Consider the following 16,703-nt stretch of genomic DNA (forward strand, 5'->3'; position numbering starts at 1 on the left):
TGTCTTCAGTTTTAAAAAATAAAAGAAGTCTATAAATCCCGAAATATCTTATTTACGCAGGTGACCTAAAAAATCTTGACTGTGGGAAAGGTATGTACTATTTTTTTGTTTCATTTTTGTACATCTTTTTTCTCATAATTTCTCCCTACATTTGGAATCATTAACTATCCTTTCACTACCTGGTCAATCTTTTGTATCTTTCTGAGGAGTGAGTCATGTATAACAGAGTTTGCTGTCTGCTTCAGTGTCTCTATATCTTCACTGGTCACCCCCATCATAAGCTGTCTGTCTATGTCTGGTAAAGAGTCTGCATCAGATTCGCCAACTCGTAAACTCCTGTCAAATCTGTAAAAAATTAAAGGTTAAATAAACAGAAATCAGTACCTAGAACTTACATAACAACCAAGATAAAATTTTTTTAATATTTTACACAACATCATTTTTTACTTTCAAACAATTTTACCTTATCTTAAATTCACCCAACTCAGTCGTGTCTGTTTTCCAGCCAATTTTAAATTCTCACACTTGTAAAGAAGGTGTAAAATAAAATTGGAGGTCAAAATTTCCCTGCTCAGGCCAAAAAAATCAATTAATAGTTTCTCAGGCCAAAAATTTCAAAATTCGATGCAGCAGGCACCCCTTTTTTTTAAAAGCAAATTTACACCTTTTTAAAGCCATTTGTGCAATAAAATAGTAATATCCGCTAATTCTTAATTTTTGGTCTCTGAAATTAGTCATAATATGTATCCAACTTTAAATAATGTAATTCTAAACATTTATTTAAAAAGTTAATTAGTAAAAATATAGTAAATTTAGAAGGAGTATATTCAATTGTTTTTCTAATAAAAAAACTCTATCTCAGCAATTATAAAAAGAGGAATAAGTCAATTTTCTTTTTCAATTTGGAAAAATGGAAATTTGAGTTATTTCCCTTTTCAATATGGCAATAAAATATTATCAATGCGGCCGTTTTTGAACTGATGCGGACTTGCCTGAGAAACTATTGACTAATGTTTTTGCCATACAATCATCATTTCACTAAGACAAAAAATTACAACATAAAAACATGAGAAACAAACAGCCTGTCTAACCTTGAAGCCTCCTGAGTTGAGTGTGTCTGCGAGTCTGACTCGGGTACGTAGATGTCTGCTGATTGACAGGAACGCAGTGAATAAAATAATACTCCAGGTGGCGCCACAACATAAACAGACAGTTCTCCAAGATGTCTGCAGCACAGTCAAAGAAGATTGCTATAATTTATTTTATTCTTGCTTTTCAATGCTTCTATCTACCCCACGTATAAAAATGTACAGAACTTGCCTCTTTTTTTAAAAAAAAATAAAACTTGCTTCAACTTCAAGAAAACCTTTAACTTTGCCAAAATCCTAATATTTTGCTTCATTCATAAAGGATACAAGCAAAGCACTGCAGTTGTTCCTCTTTGTAGTGCACGATTTTGGTGAGGTGAGTTTTAGCAAGTTTCTGTCTCTGATGAGATGTAAGATTCTCTTCTACTCCAGAAAACTAAACATTTAACATATTAGATACATCATACATGCAAAAAGTATCACAACCTTCGCCAAATCCATACCTTTTTTCAATTTATAATTTTTTCTTTACCTGTTTGAGTTGTGGTTAGAGCGTCTAATCAATAGTCGTGACTGGTCTTTCGGAGGATATCGTATAAACCGAGGTCCCATGTCACAGAAAGTGTTGAAACGAGAATATGACAAAATTTGCAGCTCTCCATCGACAAGTGGTGGTATCGCCATATGAGTGGAAAATTCTCGAGAGGGACATTAAACAAGATACAATCGATTATCACCTGATTGAGGTCGTCTGACTCTGTAGTTTACGGAGATGTCGTTTGTGTCTTTACCTGTTTGAGGTCGTCTGTACTAAGGTCAGCCAGACTTTGTAGTTTATGGAGATGTTGTTTGTGTCTTTATCTGTTGAGGTCGTCTTTACTTTGATCAGTCAGACTCTGTAGTTTATGGAGATGTTGTTTGTGTCTTTACCTGTTTGAGGTCGTCTTTACTAAGATCAGCCAGACTCTGTAGTTTACGGAGGTGTTATTTGTGTCTTTACCTGTTTAAGGTCGTCTGTACTAAGGTCAGACAGAATATGTAGTTTACGGAGTTGTTATTTGTGTCTTTACCTGTTTAAGGTCGTCTTTACTAAGATCAGCCAGACTCTGTAGTTTATTTTATGGAGATGTTGTTTGTATCTTTACCTGTCTGAGGTCGTCTGTACTAAGGTCAGCCAGACTTTGTAGTTTACGGAGATGTTATTCGTGTCTTTACCTGTTTGAGGTCCTTGTCTGTACCAAGGTCAACCAGACTATGTAGTTTACGGAGTTGTTATTTGTGTCTTTACCTGTTTGAGGTCGTCTTTACTAAGATCAGCCAGACTCTGTAGTTTACGGAGGTGTTATTTGTGTCTTTACCTGTTTAAGGTCGTCTTTACTAAGATCAGCCAGACTCTGTAGTTTACGGAGGTGTTGTTTGTGTCTTTACCTATTTGAGGTCGTCTGTACTATGATCAGCCAAACTCTGTAGTTTATAGAGGTGTTGTTTGTGTCTGTACTAAGGTCAGCCTATCTAGTTTACGGAGGCATTTTTGTGACTCTCATACACAGACATGAAGTGGTTGGCACACTGACGGAGTTGGTACACCACCACCCCTAGACTGGGGGCCTGGACAGTACTGCTACTCAGGAATGAAGTGTCTGCAACAAGATATGTTTAGAAATACGTATTTAACCTGTACCTCTACCCTCGCAAACCATGACTGAAATGTTTTCAAGTTTACCTTTACAGAGAAGAATGGCCTCTTAGAGAAAAGAAAAAAATCTCCAAATATTGGGCCCTCTTCTTACCTAAGTGCCCTGTCCAAGGGCTTAGGAATTTCACAATTTTGGTTGAGGCATTCTTACTTATTGTAACTTTGCACTTAGTTTGTCTGCTAAATACTCAAAGTAGGGGAGATATTGATATCATCAACTTTGCCCTTCAAATAACATGTATTCCAAATTTGAAATTTATAGGACAATCACAAATCCTGTAAAAATTATTGGACAAACAGATTGATATAAGCAATACTTTCCCACTATATAATTTACTATTTTTAGGAGGGCTAAGTCTTGTTTTGTTAAACCTTTTATAGGGTTAGTGAACTTAAATTGGTGAATATTGGCACACGAGTTTGCAAGGGAATTTGTACAGCCAACGAGTGCCAATATTCACCAATATGAGTTCAATAAATCCTACCTTATATAGCTAAAACATTTTCTCATAATTTATAATAATTATTCTAACAAAAAACTCAAATTAAATACTAAGTTAATGATTTTTTAGTATCGGTCTTCAAATTAAGTTCTACTGAATCTTTTAGTTTTTTGCCATTGATTGTTTTTTAAATCACCAACATATCTGAAACCACAGGTTCAATTTTCTTTATTTTTACACATTTTATTCTAGGATCCATTTGAATCATTCTATTAATTTTTTGTAAAAATTGAATTATACATTTTCTCTATAAAAAACTTAAACTGTCGGATATTTACATGTGAATTTTCAGTTTCTGACACAATGTGTGTTCTTTTTTACTTAATATTTTACCAAAATTTTCCAGTATCAATGTGACTTACTGTTTTAAAGTAACAAAAAGGCTATCTTAATTCAAAGAATTACACGAATTTTCAATAGATCAATAGAAAATTGTAAAATAAGGCTCATTCTCAAGTCGAATTTGTCTGATTACAGGGGTCTGAAAGGCCATATTTCAGACTATGTGGGCAAAAAATGTGCGGTTGAATTTCTTTCATATCATATATAAAGAGGGGTCTGTATCCAAGAACAAAATATCAAAGTTTCAGAAAAATTGAATTTGAGGGAAAATTTGACATATCTTTTTGGTCCTACCTTAAATGGGTCTTATACAGATTAATTATTTGATAAATAGTTTCATTTTTGTGTAAAAAAAAAACTCATCTGACCTACATGCCTCTTTCTTTCTTTAATTTAGCTCTGAGAATTGACCAGACGACTTTTTTGTTTACAACGGGGCGGTTGATATTAAACGTTTGTGTTCGGTATGTTATAGACATACTCGTACACGTAATATAAATTCAGGGTTCAATTAAATGTTTCAATTTCGAAACTGATATTGGTAATTTTATACATGTTCATTTGTATTTGGACATACTTGATTTCTATAGACATTCATTAGATCCTACAGATGACACACCCACCTGTCAAAATCAGGTTAAAGGTCAAAGAAGACACATCCAGCCAGTCTCTGCATGACTCCACACTGTAACAAGGTGTGGGCCCCCACGGCTGATTCTGCCACCCGAGTCAACAATCTCTGAAACACATAGTGACTGTATCTGTGTTAACATGTTAGTGTCCTTAAACTTCATATCAATATTCACACGTTAACTTCATATCAATATTCACACGAAGCCCATGGGCCATGAAGCTCATTTGAGGCAATAATGCATCGCTGTTCTCAATTCGCAGATCTTTTCTATTTGTATTACATATTCCTAGTATGCAAATTTTGACCATAACTATTGAAGAAACTTGAATATACACTACCTTACTTTTCTTCCATGTTAATGTTTACTAAAAATCTCATAGTGCATTAAGAGGATACGAGATTTTGAAGTTACCTCGATATAATTATCAATATGACTAATAGTGCACTTTCTGTTCTTGGGAAGATTTCGAAGATTTTTCCCTATATATTACTTTGTGAAATATTGATTACTTATTGTGACCCACTCTTTCTCAAGGGGTCAAGATTTGAACAAGCGTAAGTCTACACCTGATGATTATTCCATATAAATATGACCAATGATGGTTTCGCTGTCCTCATTGCGACCCCACCATACACAAAGGGTCCTGATTGGAACAAATTACTATAAAGGTAGAACAGAATAGATAGGCCAATTTTTCCTCATATTCAATTTTTCTGAACTTTTTATTTTGTTCATTGATACAAAATCTCACATTTGTATGATATGAAAGAAATCCAACCACACCTTTTTTGCCCATATTGTCTGAAATATGACCTCTCAGACCCCTGTAAGAAGATTTTGAAATCAGACATTCGACTTGAGACTGAGCTTTATCTTAAAATCATCAATGGATCATTGCAAATTTGTGCAATACCTTTAATAAAGATAATATTTTGTCACTTTAAAACTGTAAGTAATATTGATACTGGGAAATGAGTTAAATATAAGTAAAAATTAGAACATACATAGCTTCGGAATTAAACATTCACAGGTAAATATCCGAAAGTTTTCTTAAGCGAAAATGTATAGTTCAATTTTTACAAAAAAAATCAACAGAATGATTAAAATGTGTCATAGAATAAAATGGTGTGTAAAAATAAAGAAAATTGAATCAGTGGTCTCAAATATTTTGTGAAATGTGTTCAACAATGAGGAAAATGATTTTTTATTGATTTTTTTTTTATTGACATTTCATTGAAATTTGCAGGCTTTGTTTAAATAAATTTTGATCATGATGTTTGCTTAATTTTGCTTTTGTGGTCTTCATAAAAAAAAAAAGAAATATTGAAAAATCACGTTTTTCTGGAACAACCCTCGTAGTTCACGGTATTTTTTATAACGTCTCTTTTTGATTATTGTGTAGAAACTTTCGTTTTGTACATCCAAGTTATTTTTTACTGAACTTTTTCATTTATTATGTTTATACCACATGAGTTGTGGCAATAAAACATCCTGATATGCAATGCAGGGATGGGGGTGGGGTGTTATTTCCTGCTAATATGATGAGTTAAATATAAAAAAAACTTATTTCATAATGCGTGGATATCTAGAATCCAATTTAATTAGCATTTAAACATTCCAATGCCTATGTGTTCCAGAGACCTCATTTCTACCGTGAGTAATTTAAATCACATGACCTAGCAATAGATCAAGATCTAGAACCAAGACCAGGAAATAGATTGTCAGCATACAAACAGTTGTCAGGGAGTCACATTCTATACTTGTAAATTTTTATTGATATCAATTTGTCATTCAATTACGAAGGCATTTGCAAGTTTCAAAAAAGGTAGGAAAAAAAACTTTTTCAAAAAGATAAATAACTAGACAATTTGAAATATTAGTAAGAGAAAATATTCTCTATATTCTTTTAAACAATTGTTAATGTAATTATTAAATATATATTTCACACACAAATATACATGTATCTCATAGAATAACAGTGTTGAATCAGTCATAAATGTATTCTTGCTACGCTGAATACTGGTTATATTGACATTCTAATAAACTACACAGGGCCATTTACATACTAGTATATTCAATTTTCTTCACTTTACAATTTTACATCTTAATTACAAGTAGGTTCTCATGAATTTCTACACCCAAACCTATTCTGTCGATCACAGTTGTCAATATAACGAAGGAATTGTCCTTTGTGGTCGAGGATTTGGATACGCTTTCTTCATGGTCTGATGTCAGGATCTGATTTTGCTATCTGTTTTGTTTCCAATTGGGTAGAATGATTTTTCTGAAAATTAAAGGATGACAAGTGAATCTAAATTGGGGTCTTCCTGCTTGATTTACCACCACTACAGCACAAGTTACGAAGTCGGCCACACAGATATCAAGGTTCCTGTTCTCGATAATGTATTTCGTTGAATCAGACGATTACAGAGGTTTACCATTACTGTCAAACTGGGTGGTTTGTTTTGCTGTGGAGTCAGAGTATTTTTTTATTGTGACTGTTATGGTAATCAGGAGGTCGTCACCAGAGGAGGTACTACAGACATTGTAAGGTTTCAATTCCATTTCCATTTTGTTTATGTATCTCCAATTCATGTGTTCTTTCATTCTTCACTATTGACAGATCTTGCACCCACGTCAGTATAAACTAGTTCTCCATTCATCGTCACTTCATTGTCACCTGACCAGTTTCCTGACATTGTTTGAATTGATTTCAGTGTTTGCCCTGGAGGTTGTAGAGTTTCATATTACTGTCATCTCCTAATGTCCACATTTCTTCATCACTGAGACATGTGATACTGCATACACAGTGTCTATAGTACTGACATGCTCTGACACATTTGGTCTTTGCAAAATATCTTTTAAGGAATGCCTATGCATACCAGAGGAGAGACAGTTATAGCAGACAGGAATGTCACATTTCTCATAGTAAAGTTCACAGCTTTTCTGGCTGTGGTTTGTACATCTTGGGTAGAAGTAGACGCTGTGTATTTGTACGGTACGACAATGAGTCTTTCTGATAAATCAGAGAGATGTTTCACAACTTTGTTCTGCAACCAACACCGTTCAAGTACTACACCTTGTATAAATTGCATGTACACGGTAATAAATAGCTTACTCGTTCTCAGAAATATTTGATGACGCATAGTGACGGCTGTTTTTATATTGATTGAAATACGTACATATAATATATTTAATACTACTTACATGTACATTAATTTGAATATTAACTTTGTACCAAAAATTACATTTACTGATTGTTCATTATGAAAATATGTTGCATTCAAGCTTGAAATCTGGTTTTAAAAAGATGTTTTGCACTACATGTATATTATTTTATATATTAACTAATATTCACTATAGAATAATGAATGTTTTTTTTAATAAATGAGACTCCGCAAGAAAATCATACTTTTTGGGATGAGGATTGGGTCGGGTTAGGTGAGGTAAATACATCTTTGTATTAGTTTTAGTTGTTTTTATATAATGCATTTTGAAAACCTTTTTTGGCCTAGTTTTTTCAAATGCCCAAATATCTGATTATTTACTTTGTTAACAATTGCAGTTCTTACTAGTTTCAGTTTTTCACGAAAATACCTTTTGAATAATTAAATTTTTCAAGCTGCAAGGAGAAGAATTTTTCCACTCTATTTAACACAGGTACAGTGTATTTCACTCTAAAGATAGAATTACGACCAGGGAGACATTCTACATGTATAAGGACAGCATTTAGGAAGCCATTCTGAATTTAAGGTGAGACATTATCTCCATAAACCATTTTGAAACTTATTCTGATTTAGATGACCATGACCATTCCTCTTTTTTTTCAAAGAATCATTTCATCCACTTTGCATTGAAACAAAAACCAGAGCAGATCATAAAACTGTTTAATCTTATAGCAAGGTGGTCAAATCCTTCGTCGAATTGATAACTGTGATTTAATTGTCAGTTTCTACACTAAGAGTTTTAAACATGAAGTTGCTCACTTAAAAAAAAATTAATAGCGTCCTATGTAAAATCAGTTTAGAAAAGAGATATTATTTTAAGAGTTTCAGTGAGATTTTAAGTGAAGTTGGTCACGTGATCAAATTTTCTAACACCCAATTTGCCGAGGTCTCTGTCACAGTAAACGGTTTGATCATGTACCAACTTTATGTTTTATCACATTTTTCGTGTTTATACCTATATGTCTTAAAAATTGAAAAATATACACATAAAACAATGATTGGATCGAGGATAAAAATGGGTTGATGTTACTCTGTTTCGTATTTTAATTTTCCCATTGTCAAAAGAGAATTTTAAAAAGAGTCTCATAACTAAACAGTTAATCTGTTCTTCAACTACTTTGTTTTCTCCTCTATGAATAAACAAAATATTCACAGATATTACTAGTCTAGTAATTTACATGTAGAAATTTTATTTACCAGGGCCCGGTTGCTCAAAAGATGGTTTAATTTAACACATTGTTTTTCTGTGTTAAACAACGTGACTGTTTAATTTAACCATCTTTTGAACAACCGGGCCCTGGTAAATTAAATTGCTACAAATAAATCACTTAATTACTAAAAAGCTACTTTGTACGTAATCAATAAAACAGTGTTATGAGGGTCGTCAACTCGAGTCCGGTTTCCAAAAACAGGACAACTGAGGGATCATTCTAAAAACGTGAATTGTTCCGGGCCTAGATCTAGAGGGCTAGAAAAAGTGAAACCTTCCCTTTAATAACAGTCCAAGATCCGGCTGATGGAACGTATACAATCTCAGACTCAATGCGAAAGATGAACATTTAAACTAGAGTCAAGAAGGGGGTGTTATTATGCCAAATGGCAAAAAGTATCAGGATCAATTTCATAAAACTTTAAGCTTCTGATATTCTTAAAATCTCTGGATGAAACAGAAACGCTTGATGACTTCAACATAGAGTGCATGGAATCAGCCAAGACTAAAGATTCAGGATTATACGCGACAGGACAGAGAGTATGTTTCGTAACAGATGCCGAGAAAGGAAACTCTGGAGTCATTTTTAAAGCAGCTTATCACTGCAACCTGATTATTATACCCGCACTTTCTAAAGAAAGTTCGGGTATATTGTTGTTACTCATGTCCGTCCGTCCGTCCGTCCGTCCGTCCGTCCGTCCGTCTGTCACACTTTTCTTCCCTGAACTCCTCCTACATTTTACACAGTAGCTTAATCATCTTTTGGGAGATGGTTTGTGGGGTCATGTAGATGTGCAGTAAGCTTTCGGAATTTTGATTTTGCCCCAGGGGGTCAAATGGGGGTCGAAAAATGACGTTTTTTAAGCAAAAAGCTCCGTCTTCCCTGAACTCCTCTTACATTTTACTCAGTAGCCTAACCAGCTTTTGGGAGATGGTTGGTGGGGTCATGTAGATGTGCAGTAAGGTTTTGGAATTTCGATTTTGCCCCGGGGGTCAAATGGGGGTCGAAAAATGACGTTTTTTGTCCAAAAAGCCCCGTCTTCCCTGAACTCCTTCTACATTTTACTCAGTAGCCTAACCAGCTTTTGGGAGATGGTTGGTGGGGTCATGTAGATGTGCAGTAAGCTTTTCGGAATTTTGATTTTTCCCCAGGGGGTCAAAAGGGGGTCGAAAAATGACGTTTTTTGTCCAAAAAGCCCCGTCTTCCCTGAACTCCTTCTACATTTTACTCAGTAGCCTAACCAGCTTTTGGGAGATGGTTGGTGGGGTCATGCAGATGTGCAGTAAGCTTTTCGGAATTTTGATTTTGCCCCGGGGGTCAAATGGGGGTCGAAAAATGACGTTTTTTAAGCAAAAAGCTCCGTCTTCCCTGAACTCCTCTTACATTTTACTCGTAGCCTAATCATCTTTTGGTAGATGGTTGGTGAGGTCATGTAGATGTGCAGTAAGCTTTTCGGAATTTTGATTTTTGCCCGGGGGTCAAATGGGGGTGAAAAACCGACGTTTTTTAAGCAAAAAGCTCCGTCTTCCCTGAACTCCTCTTACATTTTACTCAGTAGCTTAACCAGCTGGGAGATGGTTGGTGGGGTCATGTAGATGTGCAGTAAGGTTTTGGAATTTCGATTTTGCCCCGGGGGGTCAAATGGGGGATAAAAATGACGTTTTTGTCCAAAAAGCCCCGTCTTCCCTGAACTCCTTCTACATTTTACTCAGTAGCCTAACCAGCTTTTGGGAGATGGTTGGTGGGGTCATGTAGATGTGCAGTAAGCTTTCGGAATTTCGATTTTGCCCAGGGGGTCAAATGGGGGTCAAAAATGACGCTTTTTGTCCAAAAAGCCCCATCTTCCCTGAACTGGTACATTTTTTACTCAGTCAACCAGCTTTTGGAAATTGTGGAGTTGGGGTTAATGTAGATGTGCAGTAAGGTTTTGGAATTTTGATTTTGCCCTGGGAGTCAATAATAAATGATGTTTTTTATGAAAAAGCCCCATCTTCCCTGAACTCCTCTTACGTTTATTCAGCATCCTAATAATTCTGAGGAAATGGTTGGTTGGGTCATGTAGATGTGCAGTTAGGTTTCGGAATTTTGATTTTGCCCGGGGGGTCAAATGAGGGTTGAAAAATGACGTTTTTTATGGAAAAAGCCCAGTCTTCCCTAAACTCCTTTTTTGTTTTAAACAGTGGTCTTATCATCTTTTGGGAGAGTTCACTCTTTTGAAATTTTGTTAAAACATCAAGGTCAAGGGGTAAAAAATCATAGCATGTTGGGAGCCTCTTGTTATGGGTAATGTTCACTTGAAATGTGAAAGTCAAATCTCTTCTCAATGAAAAGGAAATACAACATTAATGAAAACTAAGTTAAACTTCAAGGTCAAGGTCACAGAGTCAAAAAGTCATGATACATTTTGGAAGGTCTTATCACAGGTAATATGAATGCCCTTTCATTTATCTTTCAAAATGATCAATTCAAAGCAATTAATTTTTTTAAGGAAATTAGGTCAAACTTCAAGATCATGGGTAATGAAAATCATATTGTATGTAGAATGGTATTGTCCCATTTAATACTAATAAACATATTTAATATAAAAGTCCTATCTCTTCTCATTCAAAATATACGACCATGATGACCAAGGTTAAATTTATTGTGACAGATAGGCAGATTGACAAACAAATATTTAATGTACCCTACCTTTAGCAAAAATGGGGACAATAAATGTCTTTGCTGTTCTTGAGAAGAAGATTTATGTTGGAACAAGATGTGTTTGTGAAACACTGACGCGCCGGCGGCAACAAAGTTAAAAAAATCTATCTTTTTGCATATTGATCACAGTCAAGGTCACAAGGTCATTGACCATGGTGTCATTCGAAAGAACTTAATCAGTGGAGTATGCATACTAAATATGAAGTCCCTATCTCCCATGGTTCAAAAGTTGTGGCAAAAAGTGTAAAGAGCTATTTTTAGCATATCCGTCACAGTCAAGGTCACAAGATCATTGACCTTGCCGTCGTTTGAAAGGACTTTATCGGTGGAGTATGCATACCAAATATGAAGTCCCTATCTCCTATGGTTCAAAAGTTATGACAAAGTGGAAAAAGCTATTTTTAGAATATAGGTCACAGTCAAGGTCACAAAGTCATTGACCATGGTGTCATTTGAAAGAACTTAATCGGTGGAGTATGCATACCAAATACGAAGTCCTTATCTCTGATGGTTCAAAAGTTATGGCAAAAAGTGTAAAAAGCTATTTTTAGCATATAGGTCACAGTCAAGGTCACAAGATCATTGACCTTGATGTCATTTGAAAGGACTCTATTAGTGGAGTATGCATACCAAATATGAAGTCCCTATCTCCTATGGTTCAAAAGTTATGACAAACAGTGGAAAAAGCTATTTTTAGCATATGTCTTAGTCAAGGTCACAAGGTCATTGACCTTGAAGTCATTTGAAAGGTTTTTATTAGTGGAGTATGCTTACCAAATATGAAGTCTCTATCCCTTATTGTTCAAAAGTTATGGCCAAGGTTAAAGTTGACAAACAGACAAACAGATAAACAGACAAACAGACAAACAGACCGGACAAAAACAATATACGCCCGGGATCTATGGATCCAGGGCACTTAAAAAGTACCCTGCATATTTAAATGTAAATTGGTTGAAATTAGCCTAGTGGTTCTTAAGAAGTTAATGTGAAAAGTTTGCAGATAAACAGATGGACAACAGAAATCAGTACATTTCAGAAAACAGTATGCTTATAAATAGTTAATCAAGGTGCTTTGGGTAGCAAAATAAAGCTAAACTGGTATATCTAATTCATCCGCAGAGCTTAGTATATTTCAATATGCACAACCTTTTCAACTCTTATAATTATTTTTTAAAATTTATATCACCATGTCTCATTCAAGGGAGAACTAGAGATATGACCAGATGTATATCTGTTGAATATAAAATATGTACATGTATTCTGTGTTTTTTTTTAGTAATTTGTCTGTTTGTTGTGACAGCAACTGTTATGGCAGCTTGGCAAAGGTAAAGTTCTCAGATGTAAGTCAAACTCCAAGGTCAAGGTCAAAGGGTCTAAATTGTTGGTATCAAAGGGAAAGTCTTGTCACAAGGAATACACATGTGAAAAAAGGGAGAAATCCCTAGAACTTCCTCACCTGTTCAAAAGTTATTGCCAAGGTTAAAGTTAAATTGGATTCAACTCTAAGGTCTAGGTCAAAAATAATTATACCTGTTGAAAGTTCACAATGATTACACATGTAAGAGCATGAAAGTCCTAGCACCACCTGTTCAAAACTTACGCCAAGTTCAAGGTATTTTTCTTGTAAAATTGGGTCAAAATCCAAGGTCAAGAGATCAAGAGGTCAAAATTGGTGGTACCCATTAAAAGGTTTTGCCAAAAGAAATTTACCTATGAAATATTCAAGCCATATGTATAGCCCAATCCACTTAAAAAATATGGGCAAGGTTAAAGTTTCCGTGGACAGACAAAAATACATAAACATAGGAAACAAAATATGTATAAATAGTCAATTGAAAAAATTTTCTACTATTATGGAGTCATAAGATCAATTGTCATTTCAGGTACAGGGAGTCAGTGGCTAGGGAGATCAGAACCCCCCCCCCCCCTGGAATTAGCAGTTATTTAAATAAGACTATATATGTACTGTAGAGAATAAAAATGACTTTGGACATCCTCCCCCTTAGAAAACAGGGACTCCACCATCATTGTTTTTATTATTATTTTTTATTTCCATCTCAGGAAATCTTGGGCTGATTTTTTTGACTGAGGTGTGACACCCCCCCCCCTTTCTGAAAAAAAAAATTCTGGATCTGCGTCTGTTATATACTGAATGTCCGCAACGGGAGATAACTTGACAATGTGAAATTTGTCGACTGTGGCATGCGATGATCTTTGACCATGTTGACCCTTTTTGAACTTCAACCTAACCATTTGCATTTATTTATTTTTATGCAATCTATGCTAAATCTTGTACTTACCGAATGTCATAGGTCGTGACAACGAATTCATGAAATATAATCCATATAATCCAATTAAAACACAAATGATTTTAACTGACCACACTGCATCGTCAGCATACATGTGCTAAATAATCTCATTCGACAAACCTTTGCTGATTCCTTTGCCAGTATGAATTGGCCGAGGTGTGCCGAGAGGTGATATCTATAAATATGATAATGGGTGACGCAAACCCAATGTGAATGTAGAAAATAAAACTGTTTAGTACAAGAACAAATTTCAAACTATCATAATAAACTAAACTATGTTTTTTTAAAAAATGTGAGAGTGAGAGAGAGAGAGAGAGTGTGTGTGTGTGTGGGGGGGGGGGGGGGGGGGGAGATAGGCATTGACAAATTAATCGGGTTGTATTTTCAATGGGTTTTTTCCCCACCAAATACTTAAATCAGTTTGCACATTTTGATAAATTCATCAAAAACGCTTTGTACTAAAATAATATTTTATGTCGTTGAGAAAGTAAATTTAAAAAGTTCCAAATTATGGGGAAATTATTTATTTGAATCTAATTAAGTAATTTACTTCAATCATTAATTAAATTCTGTTATTTCAGACTGGTTATGAATTAAGTATTTTAAAATACATATGTGAGGCTCAGAGTTGATATGGTCATCTGAAAATTTTATGTTCAATTTGACGAATACATGTACGGTGATAATTATAGAATTATTTTGACTTCTTCCTTGGAAAGTCCAATATGAATGAGTGTATATTTAGAAGCAAACACCATAGTGCGGGTATTACTGTCTCATGACAGCATCTAGTTTGAAATGTAAGGTATACTGAGATGATAGTGAGTTCGATGCAGGACGCCGTTTATTTCAATACATGTAGACAAACGAAATAATTAACGTCGGTGCTGTGAACGCGCACTGAAGCGGTCCAATTCACCTCGAAGAAGAGCGTTTTAAGATCATGGAGGACCATCTGTGTGACACAGCATATCCTCTACAGTGTTTTAAGATGTTTTACTCCTACAAAAAGTGCTATCCTAACCAAAGAAAGAAAAGAACAATGATACATACATTATTTACACAGGCGCTTGTTTCATACAGTAAGCTTAGATTTCCAGAAGATTATAACACAAGGTATCCATCTTTCTCGAGACAAAAAATGTAGGTCACCAATTCAACCCCCTGTTTTATTTATTATCCGCAGATGGAGACAGAAACCCCGCATGTAATGGCTAGCGGAATCCCCCTTCTTGGACCCCATGTATATTTCCTTACCTCACCCCCTCGCGAACTTTGACACTGGCCATAAAATTACACGCTTCCTCAATCGAAAGAAAAAGTACATATCTTAACAGCTCAGCACTTCCAGTTTGGCAAGTGCGATATAATACACAAGATCTCATTGGCTACTGTACTCTCAGGAGTTTTCCATGCAACTGTATAAGACACAAGAGAAACCCGAAATATTATTTTGGTGCAAATTTGAAAATCGATATTGTTCTAGGTTTCTGACAAATATTTTGTAAGATGACAACGTTTGGGTAATGTTTAAGACGATTGAATAGTTATTATTTAAGCAAAATTATTTTGATAAGGACCTCTCTACACCAGTGCAAAATGTACTAGTAGCCAATGAGAACTTGTGTATTATATCGCAGTTGCCAAATCGGAAGTACTACTTTAATGCAAAGTGAGATTCAAAGATATGAAAAATGCAAATTTAATGTCAATTTTAGTCAAGGTGTGAAAAGGTCATCACCTCAAAAAGTTGACTGAAGAACGTTAATTATGCATGTGAGATATTGAACACGAAGCGAAATGTGCTTGCACAATCTCGCTCAATGTATAAATCAATTTGCAATATTGTTGTATGTATTGAAGGTCACTGTTCATGACAATGTAAATTCGTGGAAACAGGATAGGTTTAATTAATTCCTTATATATTCATCTCTAGGGATTCTCATCGAAATAAGCGTATACAGTTTTTGAAGCGGACATTAAAAATAACAACGCTATTGGACTTCACAAATCTAAACAATAATAGCGCCTGTTGATCATATAATGTTGATTTTATTTTATAATAAGATGACAACTTATCAATGTTTTAGGCGAAAAATATTTAAAATATTTCTTGAAATCTTGTTGTATTATATTTCCTAAAATCTTGAAAGTTTAGAGAAAGTTAAGTTTCATTCTACAGCTAAACATGCATCTGAATTGTTCAAGTCTGATATTTGATTCTGATCTGATAATTTTTTTTTATGACTTTCGTGATTTATTGGAGAATAATGTCTGGCATTTCTTTGATCTCGGCAATAATCGTGGTAGAATTGTATTAAACAACGTCTTAAAGCAGGTTTTGGTATTTAATATTACATGAAAGTAATTATGCCGAGCGACACTAGTTTTTGAGACGCGGTTTTGAAACATTTCTCTTGTTATTCATATCCATCCCAGTTTTCAACATTGTTTACATTGAGCTGCAACTTGTCCGTCGGTCTCATCTGCACAGAATATGTATCTTAATTTAAACTTAAACATACCTGTTCAAAGGACAGTGTTGAACTAATTGCGGTTCATATCTTATTTTTTTTTAAAGTCTGCAAACTACGATCGAGTCATATATCTGAATTAACAGGTCCCCGAGTGTCAAGGATTGATAATACTTTGTATTTTAAATTATAGGGCTGTTTGAAAGAGTTTTGGTATTGAAAGTGTGATTAGTAAATATAAGCTAATGTGACCTCCGCAGGTATGTTAAGGTTACAACAAAATATTTACATTCCGTATATTTCCTTATGAAATTCATTAGAAATCCACGACATTCAAATTTCTATAACACACGCCGAAACCTTGTCACCGCGCGTTAGAATACACAGTAAGAACTACATGCATTTTCTTTAATCTAGGAACAACAAATTGCTGTCCTTTAAAGAAGGACTGCAATTTGTACCATTTGCATGTTTTTTAGCCAAAATTCAATTACGAAAATTTCAAGGTGTATTTTTGA

At 34.7% G+C, this 16,703-nt stretch overlaps 1 long non-coding RNA gene across 1 annotated transcript; it reads right to left on the reverse strand.

Annotated features, from left to right (window-relative positions):
- Positions 1 to 184: 184 nt before the first annotated feature.
- On the reverse strand, positions 185 to 2,275 carry LOC134233852 (uncharacterized). Its single transcript, XR_009985078.1, has 4 exons — positions 2,234 to 2,275; positions 1,416 to 1,524; positions 1,076 to 1,226; positions 185 to 336 (listed from the first exon to the last, which is right to left on the reverse strand). It is a non-coding gene; the product is annotated as an uncharacterized LOC134233852 (long non-coding RNA).
- Positions 2,276 to 16,703: the final 14,428 nt, after the last annotated feature.

The sequence above is a fragment of the Saccostrea cucullata genome, unplaced genomic scaffold, assembly GCF_032062105.1.
Source record: "Saccostrea cucullata isolate Sc308-1 unplaced genomic scaffold, CSIRO_AGI_Scuc_v1 ctg4300, whole genome shotgun sequence".
NCBI classification, from domain to species: domain Eukaryota; kingdom Metazoa; phylum Mollusca; class Bivalvia; order Ostreida; family Ostreidae; genus Saccostrea; species Saccostrea cuccullata.